The sequence below is a fragment of the Myotis myotis genome, unplaced genomic scaffold, assembly GCF_014108235.1.
Source record: "Myotis myotis isolate mMyoMyo1 unplaced genomic scaffold, mMyoMyo1.p scaffold_m19_p_3, whole genome shotgun sequence".
In the NCBI taxonomy this organism is placed as follows: Eukaryota; Metazoa; Chordata; class Mammalia; order Chiroptera; family Vespertilionidae; genus Myotis; species Myotis myotis.
This window is the reverse complement of record NW_023416335.1, coordinates 14,484,373-14,510,291: the sequence shown is the minus strand read 5'-3', so window position 1 is coordinate 14,510,291 and position 25,919 is coordinate 14,484,373.

The window sequence follows — 25,919 nt, the reverse complement described above, 5'->3', positions numbered from 1 at the left end:
GTCTGACCCTGTAGGCAATACATGGCCTCTCCAGTTAATATTTGACTAGAGTCCAAATGTGAAATTCCTTTCCTTATTTATTTATTAAGAATGCCATTTGTCATAGATGACCATCTGCTAATGAGTCACATTGGCTTTGAGTTGGATTCTCGGTTATTCAGCAGATATTGATTAAATAGCTATTGTGCGCAAGGGAGAACATTATTAAGTTTCCACGAGATGGCAGAGAAAACCTGTTGTCTTGTGACATTCTCCAGACTCAGAATTCTAGTCCTGAGCTCCAGTATTGCCTCTACCACCAATTACTATGTGATGTGGCCTTTTGAGCATCTTCGGACATCTGTAAATTTAAGATGTTCACCGGATCTCAGTCCATGGCCTCACTGTATCCTTAAGGGATATTTGAGAATGTGTGGAAGTCTGGGGTCATCAAAATGATTGAGGGGTGCCACTGACATTTCGTGCCCCGAAACTGGGGATGATAAATGCCATGCATTGTAGGGATGAGTCCTCCACCACAAGAAAACATATCCCAACCAAGATTGTAATTGTTTCTCCACTGAGAAACAATGATTGAAACCCTTCCCAGGTTTAGTGTTCTCTAATTCTAAGACAGTGACTGAGAGGCAAATTACAGTTCCATTAACTTTGACAAAGTCAACAAGCAATGATGCTAAATATAGACAAGCTACTGGCAAATTGCCTTCCAAGGAGCAAAAACGAAAGAAAAAAAAATGTGGGTATTAAATATTAGTGTTCTTTGCAATGCATGCTGGCAAAGAAGTGACTAAAATACCATTCATGATTGTAGCACATTTTCTATTAATTATCTTAGATAATTTGTAAAGCAATAGCTTGCATGCTACATGGAACGTTAATTCTGCTAATGATTTGTGATTGCATTTTTCCTTGATTATCACAATAATCTTAGCTCCAGAGCACTTTGTTTCTATGAAAGGGCCCTAGACTTGGTCCACTTGCCTTTATATATACCACTGATTTGCATTTGTAACAATAATGGAAGAGCTATATGCTCCAGACTTACCGTTGTCTATTTTGTTTTGCCAATTAAAGCTATTTAGTAATTTAGTAAGGATAATGAAAATGACTCCCAGACATTTTAGTAATTTGAATCATCATAAGCCTCTTGGTAGCATGGTGCTGGCTGGCACCGCCATCCCAGGCCAGCTCTACAGCTGTGTAGAATGCATTCCCTCTGGCACGGGCCCATTTGTGTTCTCTGTGCCTTGTGAGATTAGAGGGTTCCAAAGCTCTTTGCAGACAATAGAATCTATGTTTAAAATATGAACATACACAAAAATGTTTTTATTGACCAAATCAAAGTTTTGAAATTGTTCTCCCATTCCACTGAGTTCAAGAATAGGGCCCTAGCCAGTTTGGCTCAGTGGATAGAGCGTTGGCCTGCAGACTGAAAGGTCCCAGGTTCAATTCTGGCCAAGGGCACATCAAGTGATTGCCTTCTGCACAAGCCCTGACCAGGACCTGGGCTGGGAAGAAGCCTGCAACCAAGGTACATGCCCTTGACCGGAATTAAACCTGGGACCCGTCAGTCCAAGGGCCAATGCTCTATTCACTGAGCAAAATCAGCTAGGTCCTGACAGATTGATTTTAATGAATTTCCACCAATCTTTAATTATGATCTGGAAGCATTTATCTGCAGGAATCAATCTTGGAAGAATTTTTTTTTAAAGGAGTCCTTTTAAATGCTATTGTAATCTGTTTAAAAGCTCAGATTTCTGCATAGTGAGCATTTTTACACAGGGACTCACCTACAATGGGTACAAAGTTTCAGGCCACCAACTTTAAGATCTGTCTATATATCCACCTTTGGTTAGTCTTAGTCAAGCCGAGCCATTGATGAACAAGAATTCCTTTTTGTGGTTGAATAAAAGGACTAGGGGAATTACCCTTAAAATAGAGACAAAAAGAAAAAAGAAGGGAAATGTTTTATCCCCTGTGTATTGTCATTGGAGAAGAGACTAGGACACAACAGCCAAGCTAAAGAACGGATGTCATTGAAACAAGAAATCTGGGCCAGACCAGTCCAGCACACAAGGAATTGTGGGAATCCGATGCTTTTGAATATCACTTTAAAAGGCTCCACCAGACACACACACCTTCAAATGATGTTCCTAATTGTTCTTCCTATTTCTTTTCCTTTCACAAGTCACAAAGCAAAAGGGGGAAAAGCCCAGCGGGAAGAGCCAGCTGCTGAGCCTGTTAGGAGAAGAAAGAGCATGGATATGATGTTAATTTTGCTTCATTATCTTACACTCTACAAACTGGCTGGCAGGTGAACACTCTGCCTAGAGAATCCAGGAAGTTTTCATCAGGAACAACAGTATGCCTGGTGCGGCCATATTATCTAAAAATATCCATGAACAAGGGTAGGAGAAAGGAACAAAAGCCTATATGTGTTGCATCCATTCTCCAAGGCCATAGATTGCCAGTAGATTGGGGAAAGATAACAGGCTCTGTCTGCTCTCCTCAACTGAAGACATTCAGCTTCCAGAACACAGGCACATTACAGAGAAGCTGAAATGCGGACTGTGATTATTTCTGTGAGCTGTAGCTACATCTATATCCGTAGCATAGGAAGGCTTTGCACAGCTCTAAACTATTGTTCTCTCTCTCTCTCTCTCTCTCTCTCTCTCTCTCTCTCTCTCTCTCTTCCCCCCCCCCCCCCCCACATACACATTGTTCAAAGCACAGCGATCCTGATCTGCCACTCATGAAATGCAAATGCCGACACTGGGGGAAAGCCAAAGAATGAGAATTCCATTTAAAGTAGGAGGCAGAGATCCCCCTCCCACGTCCCCTCAAATCTTCCCACGGGGACAGAAAGAGCAGTCGTATTTTTCTGCTTTGTTTGTTTTCCAGATGGGACTGCTCAGACCACATATCTGGCCTTACCAGCTGGCTTTGGGACTAATTCTGTGTTTGACTGAAAATCATGCTAGACATGCCAACATTTCTTCATTGTGTTTCAGACAATTCATGCATGCTACCACCACTTTCTAGCTCAGACAACCACCTCATCTCCAAAGATTAAAAGATACATTCCTGGGTCACTTCTGGCAGTTTAGTAGCTCATGCTCAGCAGTGCACCTTAGTGCTCTGTTCTTGCAATTTCTTCTCACCAGCAAAACCACTGGCCTGCTGAAGGAAGAAGTTAGCCCCGGCCTCTGCCAGCCTCAGTTAAGACCATGCACTCACAGTCCTATTCCATCCACAAGTCAATCTTGATGCGGGTAGAAGAGTCACTGCCAGAGTGGGCAGATCAGTTGGTGGGGTACAGAATTAGAACTGCTGCTGTAACCACACTCACTGTCCCGAACCTCCGGTGTGACCTGGGGGAACCTGCATGCCTGTTGGGTGGAAGAAGTTTCTTGATCACTGAGATCTTGCTTTTCCTGCATCAGAATCATTTAGGCGTGTTAAAAAAAAAATGCAGATCCTGGATCTCACCGCAAATTTATTACATGAGGATGGGCCTGGAAATCTGTATTTTAACACTAAGAGACTAGCTTATGAGAAGTATAATGCAATGATTAAAAACACAAGCTCTATTTGTGTGATGTTGGGGAAAATTACTTAACTTTACTGTCAAATGGTGATTGAGGATTAAATTAGTAAATCCATTTAAAGAGCCTAGAACAGTGCCAGGCACATAATAAGGCTTAGTACATGCTGGCTACTACTATTATTATGTAACAAACATCCCTGATAATTATTTAAAATCATGTTTGAGATCCATAGGCCCAGTGTGTTCATCTTGGATTCTAAATCTGCTTTTTGCTTATCCGTCCTGATTTGCCCTGAGTTTGGAGCTCTGTATTGTTCCTCCAACCTGTTTTCCTCAAACATAGATCCTCTTGACTCTTTGGTGTGCCAGGAACTGGTATCTTGTCTAGTTATCGCCTGTCCTCCAATCAAAATGGACTGGCCACTGAGAATAGGCCAGTGCTGCTGTTGGCTTGAAGCAGTAGTTCCCAACCTTCCTAATGCTGCGACCCTTTAATACAGTTCCTCATGTTGTGGTGACCCCCAACCATAACATTATTTTCGTTGCTACTTCATAACTGTAATTTTGCTACTTTTATGAATCATAATGTAAATATCTGATATGCAGGAGGTATTTTCATTGTTACAAATTAAACATAATTAAAGCATAGTGATTAGTCACAAACAATATGTAATTATATATGTGTTTTCCGATAGTCTTAGGCGACCCCTGTGAAAGGGTTGTTCGAACCCCAAAGGTGTAGCGACCCACAGGTTGAGAACCGCTGGCTTAAGGGGTACCCACTCTCCAAGTTGGGGCCCAACCATAGAATTAGGACTCCTTAATCATTCAACATAATTCAGTGTTGATAACTGTTCAAGCCTAGCCAAAGCTACTATGCTACTTTGGATACAGTACATTAGAAAAGGGGTCCTTCCCTTAGGGACTTGTCCTCTGGTGACCAACTGCCCCCGTCCTCTTGGACTGTCCTGGTTCTTGCACTGAAAGTCCTAGGTTTCAGGAAACACCTCAGTTCTGGGGTAACCAGGAAGGTTAGTCCCCCTGTGCCTGACAGTTGCTGGGTCTCCAGTAGGCTGAGTAGAAATGCCCAATTGGACTCTCCATTTGAGGCCTTGACAACCTTCAGAGGTATGAAGCTCAGACCTAGAGAGCCCCCTGATTGTGTTGGTTTAGGACACTCCGATCTGAAAAATATAATAATACTTTCTATTTGCAAGGCTGACAGTGGAGCAGAATTGTATTGAATGCCTTGATAGGGATCAGAGGATTTTCACAATAGGGTGCTTCATGTAAGGCACTCAGAACTGGTATCTTCTGGTCTGTCATGTTTCAGATGTGAACAATAGCAAGAGCTATAAATAGCATTCTTCCCTGGGTCTGAAGCATTATATGCTAATTACATTTCAGTCGGAAATTGGCAGAAGAGCTTTCTTTCCTAGTTCCCCAAAAAGAGATTTGGGAGGGAGAAAAGGAGGGTCCAGATTTTATAGAGCTGTAGAAATTGCAAATGTTGCCAAGGTAGTTAATCAACATCCAAAGACAACATCAAGCCTCATCCTGCATCTGCACATCTATGCCTCGAACCCCAGTGGGGTGAATAATAGCGTGGAAATGAAGGAAATTACCTGAAGGAAATTGCTTGAATGGGACTGTTCTAAGAGGAGGGTAGGGCTTACTTAATTAAAGTTCAGTTTAATTATTGCTATAACTTAAGGAAATGGAATGCCATGCAGTAATATGGGAGTATGAGAGGTTTGGGCTTTGTTGTATAACAGTTAATTTCAAATAGTTTGCTGGGGAAGGCATGATTAAATACAGGACCAGGCTGATAAATGAATCATTCGGGAAGTGCATTTTTAACTAAATGGAAATGAGTCTAAGAAGAATTGGGGGAGGGGATCATTATAATTATTGTGTGGCCTTAAAATGCAGAAGAGGGAGGATGGTCTCTGGGTCAGAAGAAGAGCAGAAAGGCTGAGCTCTGGGCTCTGTCTCTTTAATGGGCCCCCTCGTGGTCCAGGATACAGCGCAGGAAGTGGTAAATCCATTACAGCACCAGGCTGCTCATAAAAACCCGGAGCCTCCTCTGTTCTTGGGCTCACATCCTACTCCAGGCCACCACTAAACCCCTGCGGTTTCCAGGAAGCCAACAAGCCCTCCTGCAAAATCCATATAAGCCCACCATCTCCCTACTCAAATCCTGGCATGAATATTCTCTTCCTAGCACTTCCACTGTTTTCTTTATTTCATGTGTCAACTGGGGAAAAAAATCTCATTTCTTACCTACCTCAAAGTAAGACTCTAAGATAAGACAACATAAAGGTATCAGTGAGAAAAGAGATGTATCTAGTCGAGAGAAAGCTGAGAATAAGGATATAAAATATTGTCTTTTCATTTATGAGAATCATCCACAGTGAATGAACAAGGTGAGGGGAAAGCCTTCAACCCATGCAGGCCTTTATATGTATTATGCAATATATATAAATCCTCTCTACATATATACACTATACATAAATTTTATATATAAATATATAACTTTAATTAAGTTTTTACTTTTTATTATATACATAAAAATGTATAAAACTTTAAGTAAGCCTTGCCATTTTCTTATAAATTATCTAAAATCATGAGTTTTTACTGATACTTTCAATTCCAATAGAAGCCCATGGGGTTTTTCCTTGCTTTTTTCCACTCTACATTTCCATGTCTTCCTTCTTCCACAATGAAAATCCAGGCTCCCCCAAACATGATCACATATATTTTTTGCTCAATCTTATAATCTACATAAATAGCTATTTTTTTTCTATTTCTATATGACTACAGAAAACAAAACGAAACAAAATAAAACCAAGAAAATCTCTAACTTCAACATTTTAAAAAAAAATAATTTTATTGATTTTTTACAGAGAGGAAGGGAGAGGGATAGAGAGTTAGAAACATCAATGAGAGAGAAGCATCGATTAGCTGCCTCCTGCACACCCCCTACTGGGGATGTGCCTTCAACCAAGGTACATGCCCTTGACCAGAATCGAACCTGGGACCCTTCAGTCCCCAGGCCGACTCTCTATCCAGTGAGCCAAACCAGCTAGGGCTAACTTCAACATTTATGTGTCTGTTTTTCCCCCTAGACTGAGGACATATAATCAAAGTACTATGTTTGACCGTTTCCTGCATTAATTAATTCACATTTTGCCCCATCATTATGGTTATGCTTTTCATTTGTAACGCTTTTAAGATCATTTATTCCCATTTGCATTAAGTTTTAGGTTTTCCCCCTACCTTGTTGACTTAATTTTTTAATTTGTTGACATGCTTTTCAAAGTCACACCTATATTAAAAGACCTGCTCATTAATGTTTTATTTCTTCCCTTAGCCTTTCTACTCCATTTTCCTTATTTCTTAGAGGTAACACATTTTATTATTTTGTGGTTCATCCTTTTGATGTGTGTATGTATCCTCTCCCCCACCAAGTCAACACATTTTGTATGTTCTTTGGTTTCCCCTTGTTTCTTACATGAAAAGGTACTGTACTATATAAACTCTTTTGCATTTTTCTTTTTTCTTTTAACAATATATCCTGGAAATCACTTCATGTAGGTTTATAAAGATCTTCCCTTTTTTCCCCTCATTGCATGCATGTTCTATAGTATTTCACCAAGCCCCTATGCTTGGGCATTTAGGTATAGCCAATAATTTACTATTACAAATGATGACTAACCTTATGCTTGTGTATTTTGTATTATTGTATCTTCAGGAGGGGCTGCAGGCTGAAAATGAGAGCTGTTTCCTTGAGGGCTTTGTAAGATTCTGGCATAGGTAGTCCCACCCTGGGACCCAGAGTGGATTGTGCAATACAGGTCTGGGGAGAAGGGCATCACCCATTTCCATCTTACAAATGACTGGTTCTAGGGGTACAGAGGTGACTTGAGGAACTTCATGCCCTTTGTCACCTTGAGTCAGCTTTGCAGACTCCCAGAGACAATACTAATCTTGGGAGAAGAAATTTCATTCACTGCTGTGATACCCAAAACTGTGGTCATGGCAAAGGCCAGGCACTCTTGAAAGTGACTCGTGGACAGTCAACATTTTAAAAGAGTCCAGAGCAGAGGACTGTGTGCACAGGTCGCATCCCCCAGACAAGACCAGGAAGACTTAGGGGTAGGGGCTGAGAGCTGCCTCTCTGTACCACTGGGTTTAATGAGAACATAACCTAATCCATACTGTCTGTGGGTTTAGGAAAGCTCAGGTTATAAACGAACAATAACTTACAGCTTTGCATAGAGGACATGAGTAAAACATAAAAAAAATCACATGCTATTAGAATTATGATGTGATTAGGTGCTTTTGTAGATATGTTAAAACATTGATTAGGTAGCTCAGAATAGGGGCAGACTTCCCATTTCCATTTTATTACCATGGAATCAATCATTTGAGTGGGCATTGGACATGGAGCATTCATCTTGAAAGATTAAAGTCCAGGAGAGAAATGTGTTCAATGGGAGAGGAAAGCTGGCTGTCCCTCTGCCTGCCACTTCAAAGAGGGATTTACCTTGGTGATTTCACCACAGTCCAAGGGCTGGCCCAGAGCTTTTCAGGTTCAGAAACTGAGAAAATTGGATTTGTCAGCACTGAGGTAAGATCAGTCAATCGGGCCCTCAATCTTACTGACCAAGTTCACACGGCAGATGTGTAAATCAAAATGCCATTTTATTAATTTATAGTAAGAAGTCAAATCAGCCAGGAGATCAGACAAACATTCTGTGTCAAACACCTTCTCTCCCTGTGCTGAAATCTGCGTGGGAAGTCAAATTGTCATCAGAAGACAGCCAGGCGAGCCTGGGATCAGAGCTGCAAGAGGGAGCTGGCCTTCTGATTGGAATGTTACACAAGTCAGATGCTTCACTCCCCACCAAAGGATATAGCTAGAGAGATTAGAGGGACCGAATTCTGGGCACAGGTCACATGCTGCAAGACAGACCTGGGCGTCCACAACTCTCTCTTTGTCTTTTTGTCCCACACCGATCACACCTCTATGCTACATGTTCTTTCTCCACCTGTGTCTATTCCATTGATGAGGTTATAGCCCAGGTAGCTCTCTTTTTTGACCTTGCCCTTGCCTTCACCCCTGCCTACTAAGTGAGACTGAGAAATGGACAATTGTCCCAGTGTGGCCCTAACCTAGAATTGGTTGGCAGTGTCTGCTGTGTTCTTCTGAGGTTAGAAAGCTTCATATAATCATGTGTGATTAGTGTGTAAACCAAGCAAGGCTTCCAGCCTTTGTCTGTCAACCTTTAGGCCAGATCCTTGCCGCAGAGGAAGCTAATGAATTGTTAATGATGGTGATCAATGCCTTTGTCTCAGTACAGGGACTGCCTCTTCTCTGCAAACCATTTGCTGCCTTCATTGAACCCAGAGTAAGATGCTGTTGGGGGCTGGGCTGAGGAGAGAGGGTTGCCGCACACCTAGAGTTACAGGTTCATGCTCCACCTTGGCATTCACATGTGATATTTGAAATGCTCAGGATGTTAGCTGACACCTTTATGGAAGTAAAGGAATAGCCTAAAGGTAACAGGTCTGGTTTGGTTTGTGGGGAAAGAGATATCCACTGCTCTGAGTGCTGCCCTTTGTTATAGTGTCTATCTTCCCCCATCATGCCTTCCTTAGGCACCGCTCTTACAAACAGAATGGCCCATGAGAGCCTTCACTTGACTTCCACCAGATTAATAGATGACAGTTACTGAGAGCTTGTCACGTGCCAGACTCTGTTCTGAGCCCTTTACATATTAATTCATTTAGTCTTCACAATAATACTGTGGGGTTTGGTGCTATTATATCTTCATGTTATAGATGAAGAAATGAGACATTGAAAAGTGAAGTAACTTGCCCAAAGTCACTATTGAGTAAATGGCAGAGCCAGAATCCAAACCTGGAGTCTGATTCCTGAGCCTTTCCTGTTATCTGATGTGTTAAACAAAGCTAAGATGTGTCTTTAAATGTCTCCAATTCTCCGCATTGAATTGTTTAAATATCAGCTGACTATACAAGCTCTTACTATTTGAATTTATAGGAATCTGCTTATATATTGGAGTATTTTTTTAAACAGTAAATACTTGATTCTACCAGTTATACATCCTTACATGCTATTTGTCTCTCTGGAATGAACATAGTTTGTTAAAAATAAAGGGGCTACCCTACAGAATTTCTATGTCCCCTCCCAATGGTGACTTTCTGAGTTTATTACCATGACCACTGCTACTACTTTGTATTTGTAGAGAATTTAGCAATTTACATAAATTATTTTATTTTTCCATTAAATGGACTTGGAGTCAAGAAGTAATACTTGTTTACCTTTATGTTTCCAGAAATAGCTACTACAGTATTGGACATAGTAGGTACTGCTTATACATTTATTAACTTGAGCTCATTTTCATAATTATCTTGCAACATGGGCAGGAAACATTATCTTCATTACACAGATGAGGAAACAGATGCTGAGAGAGTTTAATAAATGACCTAAAACCGTAAAGCTCACTTCTGTGCCCTTCTGTGTTTCCACTCCTCCCTCTATGGTGTTGCAAATGCGCGTGTCCTCCTACAGCAGCAGATTCTGAAATAATAAACAACTGTACGGAGTGCTTTTCCTAGCCAGCTATCTGCCAGAGAAACAATACAATTGTGCCTGATTTAATGTAAGTTTTCTAGCTCATTTAAGAGAACAAATTGTTCTAAGGTGGGTTTTGTAGAGCTATGGATCAGCTGCATACTGTGGGTACATGTCATTTTTAAAATGAGTAATAGGCAGTGAAAGATGAGCATTCAATTGCTTTTTGTTGACTGAATTAGAAATTCTCAATGTTGAACAATGACTCATGCAAGATCACCCAGGAATTTGATGTAATGCAAAGGTGCTCAAGTGACTCATGCTTTAACATTGGGGAGCATGACCAGTTTTTGTTAAGGGGGAAAGTAGTCCGAACTTCTGCAAACCACAACGCTAATGGAGGTGAAAACAGCTCATCAAGAGTTGGATTCATACTTTGACTAAGGTTTTATTATTTATTTATTTTTAATTTCCTTTTTTTAAAAAAACTAGGGTTTCATATGTGACCATGAATTACTTTTGGCACCAAACATTTTCCAAAGAGATACTCTGTGCATGGAGAAAAAAAGAGCGCTAATAATGATCTTAAGATCATTCTAAAGTTTTATTCCTTGAGGCCCTGTTTTCTGGGAGCTATTTGGATTTCAAGCTTCAGCTTCTCCAGACTTCAAAAGGGTGTTGGCTTCAGATGGGACTAACTACTGGGAAAACAGAGCCCCGTAAATGAACTCTAATTATCAGTGTGAAAATCTTCTTTGGAGGTGGTTGGGTAGAGTCAGGACTGAGAAACATGTGACAACAGGAAAGGGCTGAATGAGATGAGAAAGTGAGAGAGTCACTAGCTGAAAGCCTAATGTGCAGGTTGAACTCCTGTCGCCCACTAAAATGAAAAGCCTAGACACATATGTCTGGCTATGAGGGGCATGTAGATTTGCTTTTAGTCCTCATGAAATGGCTAGGCTTCTCCACAGCTGCAAGACATAAATGTCTAGACATATTTATAATGGGAGATTGTTTATCCTATTCACCCACAGAAGTGCTTATATCCAATAGATCATAAGCAAATAAGGAGAGGAACATTTTTCTTTTCATCTCTAGCTCCTTTTCTTTCTTTCTTTTTTTTGATTAATTAAATCTTTATTGTTCAGATTATTACAGTTGTTCCTCTTTTTTCCCCCCATAACTCCCCTCCACCCAGTTCCCGCCCCACCCTCCGCCCTCACTCCCCACCCACTGTCCTCATCCATAGGTGCACGCTTGTTGTCCAGTCTCTTCCCGCATCTCCCACACCCCTTTCCCCCCCAGGAATAGTCAGTCCACTCCCTTTCTATGCCCCTGATTCTATTATAATCACCAGTTCATTCTGTTCATCAGATTATTCACTTGATTTTCAGATTCACTTGTTGATAGATGTGTATTTGTTGTTAATAATTTGTATCTTTACCTTTTTCTTCTTCTTCCTCTTCTTAAAGGATACCTTTCAGCATTTCATATAATACTGGTTTGGTGGTGATGAACTCCTTTAGCTTTTTCTTATCTGTGAAGCTCTTTATCTGACCTTCAATTCTGAATGATAGCTTTGCTGGATAAAGTAATCTTGGTTGTAGGTTCTTGGCATTCATCACTTTGACTATTTCTTGTCACTCCATTCTGGCCTGCAAAGTTTCTGTTGAGAAATCAGCTGACAGTCGTATGGGTGCTCCCTTGTAGGCAACTGACTTTCTTTCTCTTGCTGCTTTTAAGATTCTCTCTTTATCTTTTGCTCTTGGCATTTTAATTACTAGTATGATGTGTCTTGGTGTGGTCCTCTTTGGATTCCTTTTGTTTGGGGTTCTTTGCGCTTCCTGGACTTGTCTCTTTCTTTCACCAGGTAGGGGAACTTTTCTGTCATTATTTCTTCAAATAGGTTTTCAATATCTTGCTCTCTCTCTTCTTCTGGCATCCCTATAATTCGGATGTTGGTACGCTTGAAGCTGTCCCAGAGGCTCCTTATACTATCTTCGTATTTTTGGATTCTTTTTTCATTTTGCTTTTCTGGTTGGATGTTTTTTGCTTCTTCATATTTCAAATCTTAGACTTGATTCTTGCGATCCTCTAGTCTGCTGTTGAGAGTCTGTATAATATTCTTTATTTCAGTCCGTGTATGCTTAATTTCTAGTTGGTCCTTTATCACAACCTCGAGGGTCTCATTAGATTTCTTGTAGGTCTCATTAAGTTTATTGGCAGTTTCTAGAAAATTCTTGAAAAACCTTAAAAGTGTGGTTTTGAAGGCAGGGCAGTAGGATCTAATGGTTAATACCATTTTAAAGAAATGCTTAATATACTAATGATTAAGGCCTTGTAATAAGAAAGATTTGGGCTTGAATCCTTGGGCTGACACTTCCTACTTGTGTGATATCAGGCAAATTACTTAACTGCCAAGCTTCAGTTCCTTCATCTGTAAAATTAAAACAATAATAGTGTCTATCTCTCAGGACTCTCATTAATATTACATGAATTGATGTTTATGAAATGCTCATTTCAGTTATTGTCATAAAACATGGGCCAAAAAAATATTACCTGTGACATTATTATTGCTATAATAAGACCATAGTAAAGGACTTGGAAGTATAGGTAGTATTTTTCTGCTGGGACCTTAATGGTGAGAAGATTAGCTATGCAAAGGTTGTGAGATTTTGAGTTTTTATTTATGAGGCATAGTTTAAGATACATTAATCTTTTGGGCATGTGTGAAGAGAAGAACCTGCTTGCCTGGAGAACAGCCAGTTCGTTTAAGAAGACTTTAGATTAAATATAAGGAAGGACCAGATAGAGTTCCCAAATGCAGAATAATAAAGGTTTGTTAGGAAATTCATACAGGCAAACACTGAAGGATCAGAGAGAGTGAGGCAGATACAGTACTTGGAACATTTGACATGTATATACCAACATGAAGAGCCTTGGAAATAAGTGGACAAAACATAAAAATATAATCTCAGGAGTTAATTACCTCAACCTATGAGATGAATTTTAGTATGAGATGGGATGAATGTACACTGTGCAAAGGGAGCCCATGAGAAAGAGATGTGGTGTGTCCCTACATGTCGAGAAATGTTTACTTGTTGGGAGCCACAAGCTTGTGGAGAACTTGTGGGACGAGGTCAAAGAGGAGACTCAAGATGGTATTATTATTTGAGTTTTCTTTACATTATATGATTAGATTAAAAAAGGAGAAGGGTACTAGGTCACTTGCAGCAAAAAGCCAGACATAATAATCAAGTTAATAGTGGGAGCAATAGGGGAGGACTTACCCAGGACATGGAGGTTCCTCATTAGGCCGAAAGCAGCAGATATAAGCTTTTGACCTTCCTTAGAAGTAGATGAAGCAAAAAAGAACTTTTAAGAGCATCTTATTTTTGCATACAGTGATGAATTTGTTGGGGGAAAGTATACAATATTAATAAACTAGAGGCTCGGTGCACGAAATTCATGCACTGGGGGAGGGGGTGGCTCTTGAGCCCAGCCTGGGCCCTCTTGCAGTTTGGGAGCCCTTGGGGGGGTGTCTGGTTGACGGCGTAGGCCTGTTCCCTGCAGGGGGCGTGCCTAAGCTGTCAATTGGACATCCTTAGCATTGCTGCGGAGTTAGGAGAGGCTCCTGCCACTACTGCTACACTTGTCAGCTGTGAGCCAGCTTCTGGCTGAGTGGCGCTGTGCACTGACCACCAGGGGGAAGCTCCTGCATTGAGTGTCTGACCTCTGGTGGTCAGTGCATGTCATAGTGACCGGTCATTCTGCTGTCAGGCTGAAACCGGCTCTCCAACATCCCCCGAGGAGTCCTGGATTGAGAGGGGGTGCAGGCCAGGCTGAGGGACCCCACTGGTGCACGATTGGGGCTGGGGAGGGACGCAGAAGATTGACCAGCCAGAGAGGGACCGCAGGAGAGCTCCAGGGCGTGTCCTGCCCATCTCGCCCAGTCCTGATTGGCTGGACCCCAGCAGCAAGCTTACCTACCAGTCAGAGCACCTGCCCCCTGGTGGTCAGTGCATGTCATAGTGAGCAATTGAGCGGCCTTAGTCTATCATTAGCATAATATGCTTTGATTGGTTGAACGGTTGGATGACTAGACACTTAGCATATTAGGCTTTTATTATATAGGATAAGAGCTGAAATTACTGAACACTTATTATGTGCCAAGCACTTATTAAATCACTAGAGGCCCGGTGCATGAAATTTGTGCACTCGGTGGGTCCCTCAGCCCGGCCTGTGCCCTCTCACAGTCCAGGAGCCCTTGGGGGATGTCCGACTGTTGGCTTAAGCCTGCTCCCAGTGGAGAGCAGGCCTAAGCCAGTAGTCGGACATCCTTAGTGCTGCTGCAGAGGCAGGAGAGGCTCTTGCCACTACCGCTGCACTTGCCAGCCATGAACCTGGCTTCTGGCTGAGCAGCGCTCCCCCTGTAGGAGTGCACTGACCACTAGGGGGCAGCTCCTGCATTGAGTGTCTGCCCCCTGGTGGTCAGTGCCCATTGACCAATCATTCTGCTGTTCAGTCGATTTTCATATTAGCCTTTTAGTATATAGGATTACACACTTTATCACATTCAATCCTTACAATAATCTTTTAAGGTTGGTACCTTTTAATCTTCATTTTACAGGTGAGGAAATTCGGAAAAGAAGTTAAGTCAGTTGCTGAAGGTCACACAGGAAGTGCAGAACTGACTTTTAGGGTGAAGATGCATGCTCTTCACCATTGCATCATCCTACACCCACTGCCTAAATAGTGGATAAATCTCCACTGTCTTCATGAGCATGGGAAAGTTTTGGAGAAAGTGACCCCAAATATCTGGTAGATGTGCTTGAAGCCATTCACTTGGTGCTGAAAGGCCAGGAAATCTGGGCTCAGGTGGCCCAAGAAGAAGGATTAGGAAATCAACCAAAAGGTACAGAAGCAATCTATGCTTTTATCAATTTGCAAGCAAAGTTACACCTTGTTCATGAATGACAGCAGCCCGGGTGTTATGTGTACTCACTCATCGTTTCCCGAAACTATCAGTTTTGCACTTTTAAATCTTTGAAAAAGCTGTTCCACTTCTTGGAATATCATTTCATCTCTCTTCTCCCTGGCAAACTTCTATTTATTCTGCAAGGGTCAGTGTCAGTGGCATCCTCTCTCCTGCAGTCTCTCTTCTCTCCCTGACTAAACTGTCAGCTCTTTGGAGGAGAGACCATGTCTTCCTAACCTTGTCTGTTCACTCTAACACTAGCATGGGGCTTGGCACAAGGTAGGTATCCATGCATATACACATCAATATAAATCCACGTTAGTCACCGTAAAATGATCAAAGTGAAATAAGCGGCACACTGGGCTATTTGTCTAGTATTTTGGAAGTATGCTATTGCTTATTCTAATTGAAAAGTGGAAGTTAAAGATGCATGCAACCTATTTTCTTTGGAAAGAAAATTTGTCTTGCTCTTTTATGCACATATGCTCATAAAACAATTCGTTCTGAGAATGGCAAACATTTCAGGGAAATTTCAATGGAATGCGTTCTTTGTAATTTCATTACCTAATCCTCTATAAAAAATTATGGAAAAGACAAAAGATATAGATGAGGGGGATGACTCCAAAATATTATAGAGGGAAACAGAATAGCTGAGCAGGAATTTATCACTAAGGAAGATTTATGCAAATCTCAAGAATGTATTAAAAGTCAGTCTTAAATAAATCCCTTTAGTCTGAACAGATTATGCTTACAAAAATCTTTTTGAGTAAATCCATGGAAAAATTTTATTACATAATCTAAAGCAAAATAGTATATACTTGTTGTAATAGCAATTTAGGATTCATTGTTTCAGGGAAAGTCCTGCCAAAAAATGTTTATCATCGCTATATCCTGCTTATGTATTTTCTAGGTTATTTATGAACGTTCTTATTTATGAAAGTTTTTATTTATAACTAAAATATGTTATTAGCCTCAGTGAATCATCTAAATTAATTTTTCAAGAAAAATACTGTCCTAGGAATGAAAACTTCTCTCTGGAGGATGAGCCAATTAAATGTTGGCTTGTCTGAGTTCTTAGACTAGGAAATGATGAGATCAAGCATATTTGCTCAGGTAGAGATAGAATAAAAGCAATTCCAACAAAAAAAAAATCTCATTAATTATTGATTTGTATCTTTGCTCTAATCAACTGAGAATAAGATAAGCCACAAACAATTATAAATGTGAATTTTAAGCACTTCTGTATTTCATGGTTCCTGTACAGGGTTTGAAAAGAGTGAACAATCATTTTCAAATCCAAATATGGCCTCCTCAGAAGGGCAGGTGGCTCTGTGCTATTGTCTCTTCTCTTTGTAAGGTATTTCTACTTAGACCTCAAGACTAAAATAGACTAGATCAAGAAATTTCAGAAATGAACGGGTTTTTAAAGTATTGCAAGAGCTACCATTTATTGAGTGCTTACTATGTTCCAGTCACTGTGGAGTGCCCTTCACATACATTATCTAATTCTCAGAACAAGCCTATGAAGTCAATATTGTCTCCAGCTTACAGATAAGGAAACTAAAGCATAGAGAACTAAATGCTAATAGTCTGATAGCTGGTAAATGGTGAAGCTGGAATTAAGATGCAAGTCGGACTTGGGGTCTCCCTTCAACGTGAACACTGCATTATTATCATCTAGTACTCATTTCACATACAAAAGTCCACCAGATGATCTAGCTCATGTACTTTCATGATATTGTGAGCCCTATTAGATTTTCTTACAATTGTACACAACATACATTGCACACAGCTTTGACAGCTGTTCGTATTTGCTGAATAAACAAACTCTCCTATATGCATATCAAACTTTCATATGTAGAAAATTTGAAAGAATCCATATAATTATATAACTCTTCTGCTCCATTAAAAAATAGAGCTTTTATCAGATGGGACAACATAGTCTAAAGAGACTGAATGTGTTGACCAACACCCCACAGCTAGCAGGCAATGGCTTACACCAGCCACCTCTCTCCTAGGTCTTTGTTTGGTTCCAAAAGATATCCATCTACTCTTTCTCTGTTTTTCTGTCTATCTCTACCTCTGTTTCTCCATTTCTTCCTTCCTTTCGTCTCCCTCTTTATTTTTCTCTCCTGTAAGCCAAAGAGCAGACACTGTACCATTTTACATGGCTTTAACCATCTCTGTATCCCAGAATCTAGAAGACTCTCAAAACAATGATTACATGAGTAAATCACTAACAAAGACATATAATTTTTATTGAAAACACCTTCATTTTATCTTTTTCAAATTCAAAGAAGCCAACACCACTCTCTGCATTATAAATGTTTCTACAAGCCACATTTTCATGAAACATTGAGAAATGACAGAAAAAATTACTCACCTGATGTAATTCAATGACCTCATCAAGCCTGTAGTTGTGTATGATGGAGATGTGTTCAATCACTGAGAAATCGTATCTGTTTTAGTTAGTTTTCTTTCTTGCCTCACTGATTAGTGCAGGTAAATGTACTATTCAGGACTCCCATCTTACGTCAGTCTTCTAGAGCAGCTCTAAGGCAATCAGGAGCAGTGCACAGATGGAGGGAGAGTATGTACAATTGCACCTTTTCTGAAAGCAGCCGGCAGTCCTACATGTGGGTTTCTTGTGTTCTGTGCCGTAATGAAAGGAATTTCCCCTCTACAAATCACAGGGCATCCATTCTGTGAAATTGTGGGCCATGTTCAATAGCAGGTGCAGAACTGCTGGTGGACTTTCAGTTCTAAGGGCCATACTGCAGGGTTTTCATGCTTCTGAATGCGCTTCTTCGATCTTCAGGAAAATGTCAAGGATAAATTTGGGAAGCACCAGAAAGCCAGCACCTTGTGCCCACATGTAAATGGGCTAATTTGTGGATTGTCTTGGCACAGTCCTCTCCTTGGTTTGGCAAGGAGGTGGTTAAAGAACCTCTAATGATTCCTGCTAAGTTTTGCCTAAAAGCCTGATTGCAGAAAGCATTAGACATCTGCCGTGAAGTAGCAATGTCAACATTAGCGATAGGAATGAAGAAAGCATCTCAACACTAAACAAATTCAAGAAAACATTAGAACCGCCATGCCTTGTAGGAATTGCTAGGGAGAGATATTCCAGAGTTTCGTGTCTGTCAGCATCTTCCCACCCTACCTGCCTACAAAGACATCAGTGTTGGCAGGTTGCACACATGCGCACAAGTCAATGTTGTCCCAGGACGTTTCATTCTTTAATGTGAAGAGCTTCCAAAGATGAGAAGTATGGAGCCTCCTTTAGTCCTTAATTGTTTTATGTTACACCAAACCCCTCTCCCCGACCCAAAAACAAACAACCAAAAACAAAGAGGGAAGATAAACCACTCCTCCCACTCTGGAAATATAGCAGAAAGAACATGGGCAGATAAAACCAAGAGCCTGTGTCATCCAGTATTTGAAAAAGTGGTGAAGGGTGTGGTGAGGTATTTCAGTTATCACCTTAAGACACTCTAGGCCAGCCGTGGGCAAACTACAGCCTGCAGGCCGTATCCGGCCCTTTTGAAATGAATAAAACTAAAAAAAAAAAAAAAGACCGTACCCTTTTATGTAATGATGTTTACTTTGAATTTATATTAGTTCACACAAACACTCCATCCATGCTTTTGTTCCGGCCCTCCGGTCCAGTTTAAGAACCCATTGTGGCCCTCGAGTCAAAAAGTTTGCCCACCCCTGCTCTAGGCTCTAATGCCTTCATTTACCAGTTCTCTCAGCCCTACCTCTGTTCGCCTCATTTGACTGTGGGAGCGGAGTGTCCCTGTTCTTCACAACTTTTCCAGGTAATTCTGAGCCTTCAGCGGATTTTCTAGGTCATGGTAATAATAGGCCATTTTCTTGCATTTTCTTTCTCTAGTCAACATCCTGGAAGGGGGGAGAGGGGGAGGGGAGCTCAGAATTGCACAGCACTTACCAGTTTAAAAGTTCTTCCCCACTCTCACTTTATGATTTCAGCCTCATGACAAGCCCTTGAAGTCTGCCTATTGTACGGAAGAGGGAAGAGTCAGGTATTGAATGGTTGTGCTGGGGCCCTGGGGCTCTTGAGTAGCAGAAGGCACTTGAACCCAAGCTTCTTGGCTCAGAGATCCTCTAAGCATGTTCTCCCAAAGCGTTGTCTTCCTAACACGTTTTCTTATTTTTCAGGTGGGATGTTGGCATGATGATGATTAGGATTATAATGAAAAGGCGAGACCATGAGACTGCAGAAGATTGTGGTTGATGGGTGGCTCCTCTTATATATGTGCTCCTGACAACCAGCAGCCCAGGAGCTTCTCCCCTGCCCGGATCACCCCAGGCTCACTCCCCTGGCTTTGGAAACTGGTCACACCTCAGCTCCTAAATGAATAATCTCCTTTTATTATGCCTATAGCTTGCTGCAGCGCACACCTTCACAAACATCACTCAAAGTCTCTGATGACTCACTGAATAAAAGTTTATTTTTATTAAATTATTATATGCTCATTGGTTTTTAAAATAATCATACATTACCAAGATGTTCGCCTTGGGCAGGGCATCAGTTCCTTGTCCCACCCTCTCCATCTCCAGTTTTCTTTCCTAGAAACAAGACCTTTCAACTCTTTCAAGTAATTCATCTGTTATTTATCTCCACATTTTCTAAATAATATGCATTTTCTGCTATTTCTTAGTGCATTTATTTTAGATAGTGTCTACAGACCCTGTTAAGGTAGATAAATATTTCTCTTCTTAAATCTCTACCTGTTTACCCTTCCCCTTTCTTCAATATGGTTATATTGTAATTTTTTTTACATTATTATGATTATATAAATAAAGTTTACTGCCGATTTAATATCATGATTCATTTCTGTATTAGCTATCTAATTGCTGCAAAAAAATTACATCAAAACTTTACAACTTAAAACAATCATTAACATTTATTATACAGTCTGTGGGTATTAAATTTCAGAACAGCTTAGCTAGGTGGTTATGGCTTGGGGGGTCTCTTAGGAGGTTTTAGATGTCAACCCCAATGATTCATGTCTCTCCCACACGCAAAATTCACTCACTCCCCTTAGCACCCCCAAATTTCATTCCATTCCAGCATCAGCCAGAAGTCCAGAATCTCATTGTCTAAATCCGGTGCAGGGGAAGAGGGAGCTCCTCAGGGGTGGTTCCTTGAGAATAGCTCTTTAAGTACATTGTATGCCCATTGGTTTTAAGGCTATCATACCCTACTAAGAAGTTCACCTGGGGGATGGGGGCAAAAGTGGCTTGTCCACCCTTCTTCATCTCCAGTTTTCTTTCCTAGAAACAAGTCCTCAATCTGAAGACCTGTGAATTAAAGAGACAAGTTATTTGCAGTCCACACACCCAACATACATTAGTGGATCAGGCATACGATAACTGCTAGAAATTTTCCTATTAAAAAGAGGAAAACAGGAAACACACAAGAGTCAGTGGTTCATAGCAATTCTTAAATTGAGCAGGACACAGTTGACAGTTCCTTGATTAAGACTCAAAGCCTGGAAAGAATTCTCCACGGCTCTCAGCTATGTTCTCTGAGCACGTGTTTCTATTTCCGTGAAGGGTAGCCTGTGTTTGAAGCTGAGAAGTTTTCTCAGCCTGCTTTCTGCCTGTAGAAGTTTAAAGGTCCAAAAACATTCTTTACAATTTGTTCTACTTCTGTTCCTTTCCATCAAAGCTGGAGGGGTTTTGTTTTGTTTTGGTTTTTTTGTTTGTTTGTTTTTTGTTTTTCTTCCAATACAATTCTTATGAAAACTCTATAGGTCATCTCTGAGTCTTATTGGGGTTCATGCCTTTAGACAAAAGCCACATCCAGATGCCTCTCTGAGATAAGCCCTTTTCTACCTTGGGCTTTTGCTGAGATGGCTGAGGGACAGTATCCTAAAGATTCTTAGAAGCCTTGGTTGCTTGAACAGTTTTCTGAGGTACTACCTTAGATATTTCTAAAGTTTTAACAGGCGTTTTTGTTTTTGTTTTTTACAACCACATAGTCAGCTTTATTAGTATCTTTATGCCATGCTTTACTAAATTGGTCCTGGATTTGATCTTTGTCTATGAAACATTTCTTAATTTTTAGGTCATTTGCCATCTGGAAATGCTGGGAACTTTCAAACTATAAAGTCCCATATCATTTTTGTTTAAAAAAACAAAACAAAGCAGCCCAGCTGGCATGGCTCAGTGGTTAAGTGTTGACCTATGCACTAGGAGTTCATGGTTCAATTCCTGTCAGGGCATATGCCCGGGTTGCATGGTTGATCCCAGTGTGGGGTGTGCAGGAGGCAGCCAATCAATGATTCTCTCTCATCATTGATGTTTCTACCTCTCTCTCCCTCTCCCTTCCTCTCTGAAATCAATAAAAAGATATCTTAAAGCTGGTGTACTAATATTTAAAAACAAAGCAAAGCAAAGCAAATCTTATCTCTCTACTCTTACATTTCACTGTAAGTAATCAAAAGAAATCATGTGACACCATCAACATTCTGCCAGGAAATCTCCTGAGTTAGCCTACCCACTTTATTGGGTACATGTTCTATTTTCCATGTTGCCACAGGCCACAGCATTGTTAGACTGTCTGCTACTATGTAACAAGGATCACCTTTCTTCCTATTTCTAATTACATTTCCCGACTTTCTTTTAGGTCTTCCCTAGCATGACCCTCAAGGCAATCATGCTTCTATTAACAACACCTCTAATATCCTTTAGACTTTCACTAACATGTTTCTTAATGTCCTTCCAGCTTCTACCCACTACTAAGTCTAGATTCACACCCACAATTTTAGGTGTTTGTTATAGCTACACCCCACTTCCAGGTAATAAAACCTTCATACTCTAAATTTACTCCCAAATTTAGTGCCTAATACAACAATCATCATTTATTATTTTAAATAGTTTTTGTGGATCAGAAATTCAGGAGTCATTTGGGCAGGTGGTTTTGACTCAGAGTCTCTCATGAGCCTGCAGTCAAGGTGTTGACTTGGGACTGAAGTCATCTGAAGGCTTGAATGGGGCTACAGGATCTACTTCCAAAATGGCTCACTCACATGTTGCCTGGCTCTTGGTCCTAAGGTTGTTGAGTGTCATCATATTATGGAAGCTGGCTTCCTGTAGAGCAATTGATCTAAGAGAGCAAGCTAAAAGCCACCAATATATTTTATAAGCTAGCCTTATAACTCATATACCATCATTTCTGCAAAATCCTGGTTGTTACATAATCAGCCCTATTAAATATGAGAACAGATTATGCATGGGGAGTGAACACCAGGAAGTAGGGCTCAAAGAACACCACTTAGAAGCTGGATATTATGATTTTTTTCTCATTAATTTTTCTTGTAATTAATAATTGCCTACTGTTTATGTGTTTAGTTTCATGTGTACCATTACTTCCTCCCACTTTTTTTAATCTAATGCTTCAACATCTCTCAAGCACCTAAAAATTACTTTTCCAAACACTAACTATATATCATGTTCATTATTACTTATATTTTCCCCCTTATGAACATCTTCTTACTTTGTCCCTCCATCTTTCTGCTTCATCTGGGCTAGTTCCTTCCTACGACTTCCTTTCACCATTGTTTTGTGGTCGTAACTCTTGTTTTATGGATTCCATGTCTTTTTTTTGTTGTTGAGCTTCTTCTTTATTTTGCCAAAACACAGGCTGCAGGAGTCAGAGAAACAATGCACGAGAGATAGAGCTTTTGAGTTCTCTGTGCTTGAAAAAGTCTTTATTCTACTCTTGCTTACTCCTTAGCTGTCCACTCATGAGGGTGGTGCATGTGGGTGGAGTTTCTCAAATTGTAGGATCCTTCATAGGGTATCAAGGAACCACACGTTTTATTTTTATCCGTTGTTAGACTCAATTTTTATTGTGCAGACATCACTCCTCTGAGGCCACTTGGGTTCTTTAAAGAGGAATTCTTCACTCTCCTCCCCGGGGTCGGAGGGGATAAAACCCTGACTGCTGCCTCCCAGGAGCAGGGCTGAGGCAGAGGGCTGAGGACCTCTCAGTTCACTGTAGGCCCTTAATCACTCCACTTACAGCACGCCGCTTCCCCTGCCCTTAACTGTGCCTTGTGCCTCCCAATCTGTAGTTTAATTTCTGCAGAAAATAACCCCAAATTCCCCTTTTTCTTATGGGTGATTGAGCAGATGGGTGGTTACCTGGCTCCTCAGATGGGTGGTTACCTGGGTCCTCAGAGTGGGGCAGGTCCTTTGGTTCAACAGCTCAACATGGTCCCTTTCAAAGAACTCACCTGTTTTCTACCTTATACTATCAGGGTCTGCATTCCTTGACAATCTACCTTCCTCTTCTAAGCTAAGTCTATCTTTCATGAATTACTCTGCTCAGGCTGCCATAAAAAAATACTATAGACTGGATGGCTTAAACAGCAGAAATTTATTTCTCATAGTTTGGAGTTTGGAAGTCCAAGATGAGAATGCCAACACAGTCAGGGTGCGGTGAGGACCGTCTTCCTGCCTTGTAGATGGCTGCTATCTCCCGGTGTACTCACGTGACCCCTTCTTTGTGTATCACATTAAGAAAAATAGTGAGCTCTCTAGTCTCTCTTCCTTTTCTTATAAGGACACTAATCCTATCTGATCAGGGTCCCACCCTGTATGACCCCATTTAACCTTAATTCTCTCCCAAAGGCCCCATATCTAAGTGCCATCACTTTGCAAGTTATGCTTCAACATTTGAATTTGGGGGGGACCTAATTCAATCCCTAGCACCCTATCTGCTTCCTGTCTTCCCTCAATTTATAGAAATATTTTAGCTTCTGTTTTCCCCTTTTCCATTTCCACTTCCATTACCTTTGCCCATGGGTTAATACTTCCCTCCCCCAATTTCTTCACTATTTTTTTTTTTTACTTGGGGTATTGGAAGGGAAAAAAGATAAACATATTTGGCCATTTCTCCAAGTATAACTGTAAGTCCAGGTAGATGGTACCAACTTGTAAAATAAAAGTCATAACACAAAAGCTTGAAACAAAAGAAAGTCAACCTCTAAACACTCCAGGTGTGTGTGTGTGTGTGTGTGTGTGTGTGTGTGTGTGTGTGTGTGTGTGAGTGTTGGGTGGGAGATGGGAGTGGGAGTGGGTAGATCTACCAGTGTTGCCCCAAATGAGCATGACCTTTTACAGCTCCAATCTCACAGAAGATGAATATTTACACCTTCACTGAACAAGAAAACACTGTCCCTTCTTGGCACCCAGCCCACTTTCCAACATCTGTAGCCAGTGCTGCTGGCCTGGATTCCACAGCCAAGGAAAGCAGGTGGCTTTCAGGCACTGATTAATCACTGTTCTTCCCTCACTTAGGTTTCCAGCTGTGGTTCACTCACTTCTTCCTGGCATAGAGTTATTTCTGCTGGTTTATCTTCTTCCTGGCAAAACTGTAAGAAGCACTCCTGACTTTTACTAAATCTCTTCTGGTTATCAGCTCCACATTGCCGGTGGTCAGCACTGCCTTCTGGCTTACCTCAAAGCCACCCTGAGGCTGTAGTCTTCATCTTATAGTGTGAAGAAAATCTATCCTCATCTAGTTCTTTGACCTCTGGTTGCACAATGTGGTCAACAAAAGGAGAAAGTTAAAATAAAGGAAACCTCCACGGGTCAGAGAAGCCAATCTGCATATCTTCTAGAGTTGGACCCAAGGTGGAAATCACCTCTGTGATTTTTAGCTCCTGTTTAGCCTTATTTCAAAGTCACATAGCGCATCAAAATCCAAAACGGAGGTGTCAATAATGAGGCACTGGAGTCTGGCAAATGATTGGCCAAATTTGTTAGCACTGTAGCACTAAATAATATATCTTGCCGCTTGGATGTAGCCACTTATTTTCTCTAAGCAGTGGTTCAGAATTGGAGATATACATCAGGATCACCTTGGAACTTCTGTCATAAGACATGTGTCCAGACCCCAGCCTGAGACTTTATTAGAGCCATGATATGTGTGTTTTGGAATAGTCTCTAGGCGATTTTGGTTAGGAAGCATTGCCCTAAAGCAGGGGTGGGGAGCCCTTTTTCTGCCAAGGGCCATTTGGATATTTATAGCATCATTGAAGGGCCATACAAAATTATCAACTTAAAAATTAGCCTGCTATATTTGGTCAAACATTTAATTAACTCACCCCTAATGCCTTGGCAGGGCCAGACCAAGTGATGGTCTGCAGGCCGGATGTTCCCCACCCCTACTGTAAAGGAACAGCTCTAAAATGAAAAAGGCATCACAGTAGAATAACTATTAAAAAGTAAAGGCTCTGGATACCTGGGCAGGTCCTGGCCCCAGCTGAGTTGCTTCTCTCATTCATAAGGAGGCAATACATTTCTCCTCCACAATAGGATATATTTGAGAGTAAAAGAGGGAGCTATTAATAACTATGTCAGGCCGAGAGGCATAAATTGAAACTGTCTGGACAAACCCGTCACCCTTCTCATTAGTCAAATGAGAGATTGGAGCAGACAACTCTGAGGTGCCTTTCAGATTTATGATCCTATAATTCATGCCACAGGGACAAGTGCCAACCATGTATGCATTCCAAATGCATGCAGAACAGAGTTGTTTAGGCATCAGCTACACTTAGGGAAGCTGAAATGGCAAACATTCACAGATGAGAACCGAGACCTGACAGCATGAAGGTTGAGAGGCTGGGCAGATGAAGCAATCAGGAGTGAGCGACCCTTCTAGGGCAAAGGCATCTAAAGGGATCAGTAGGGACAGGTTCACAGTCAGGGCTTGTCAGAGGTCGCTGCTATTGCCATCAGAACCCCAAGGATAG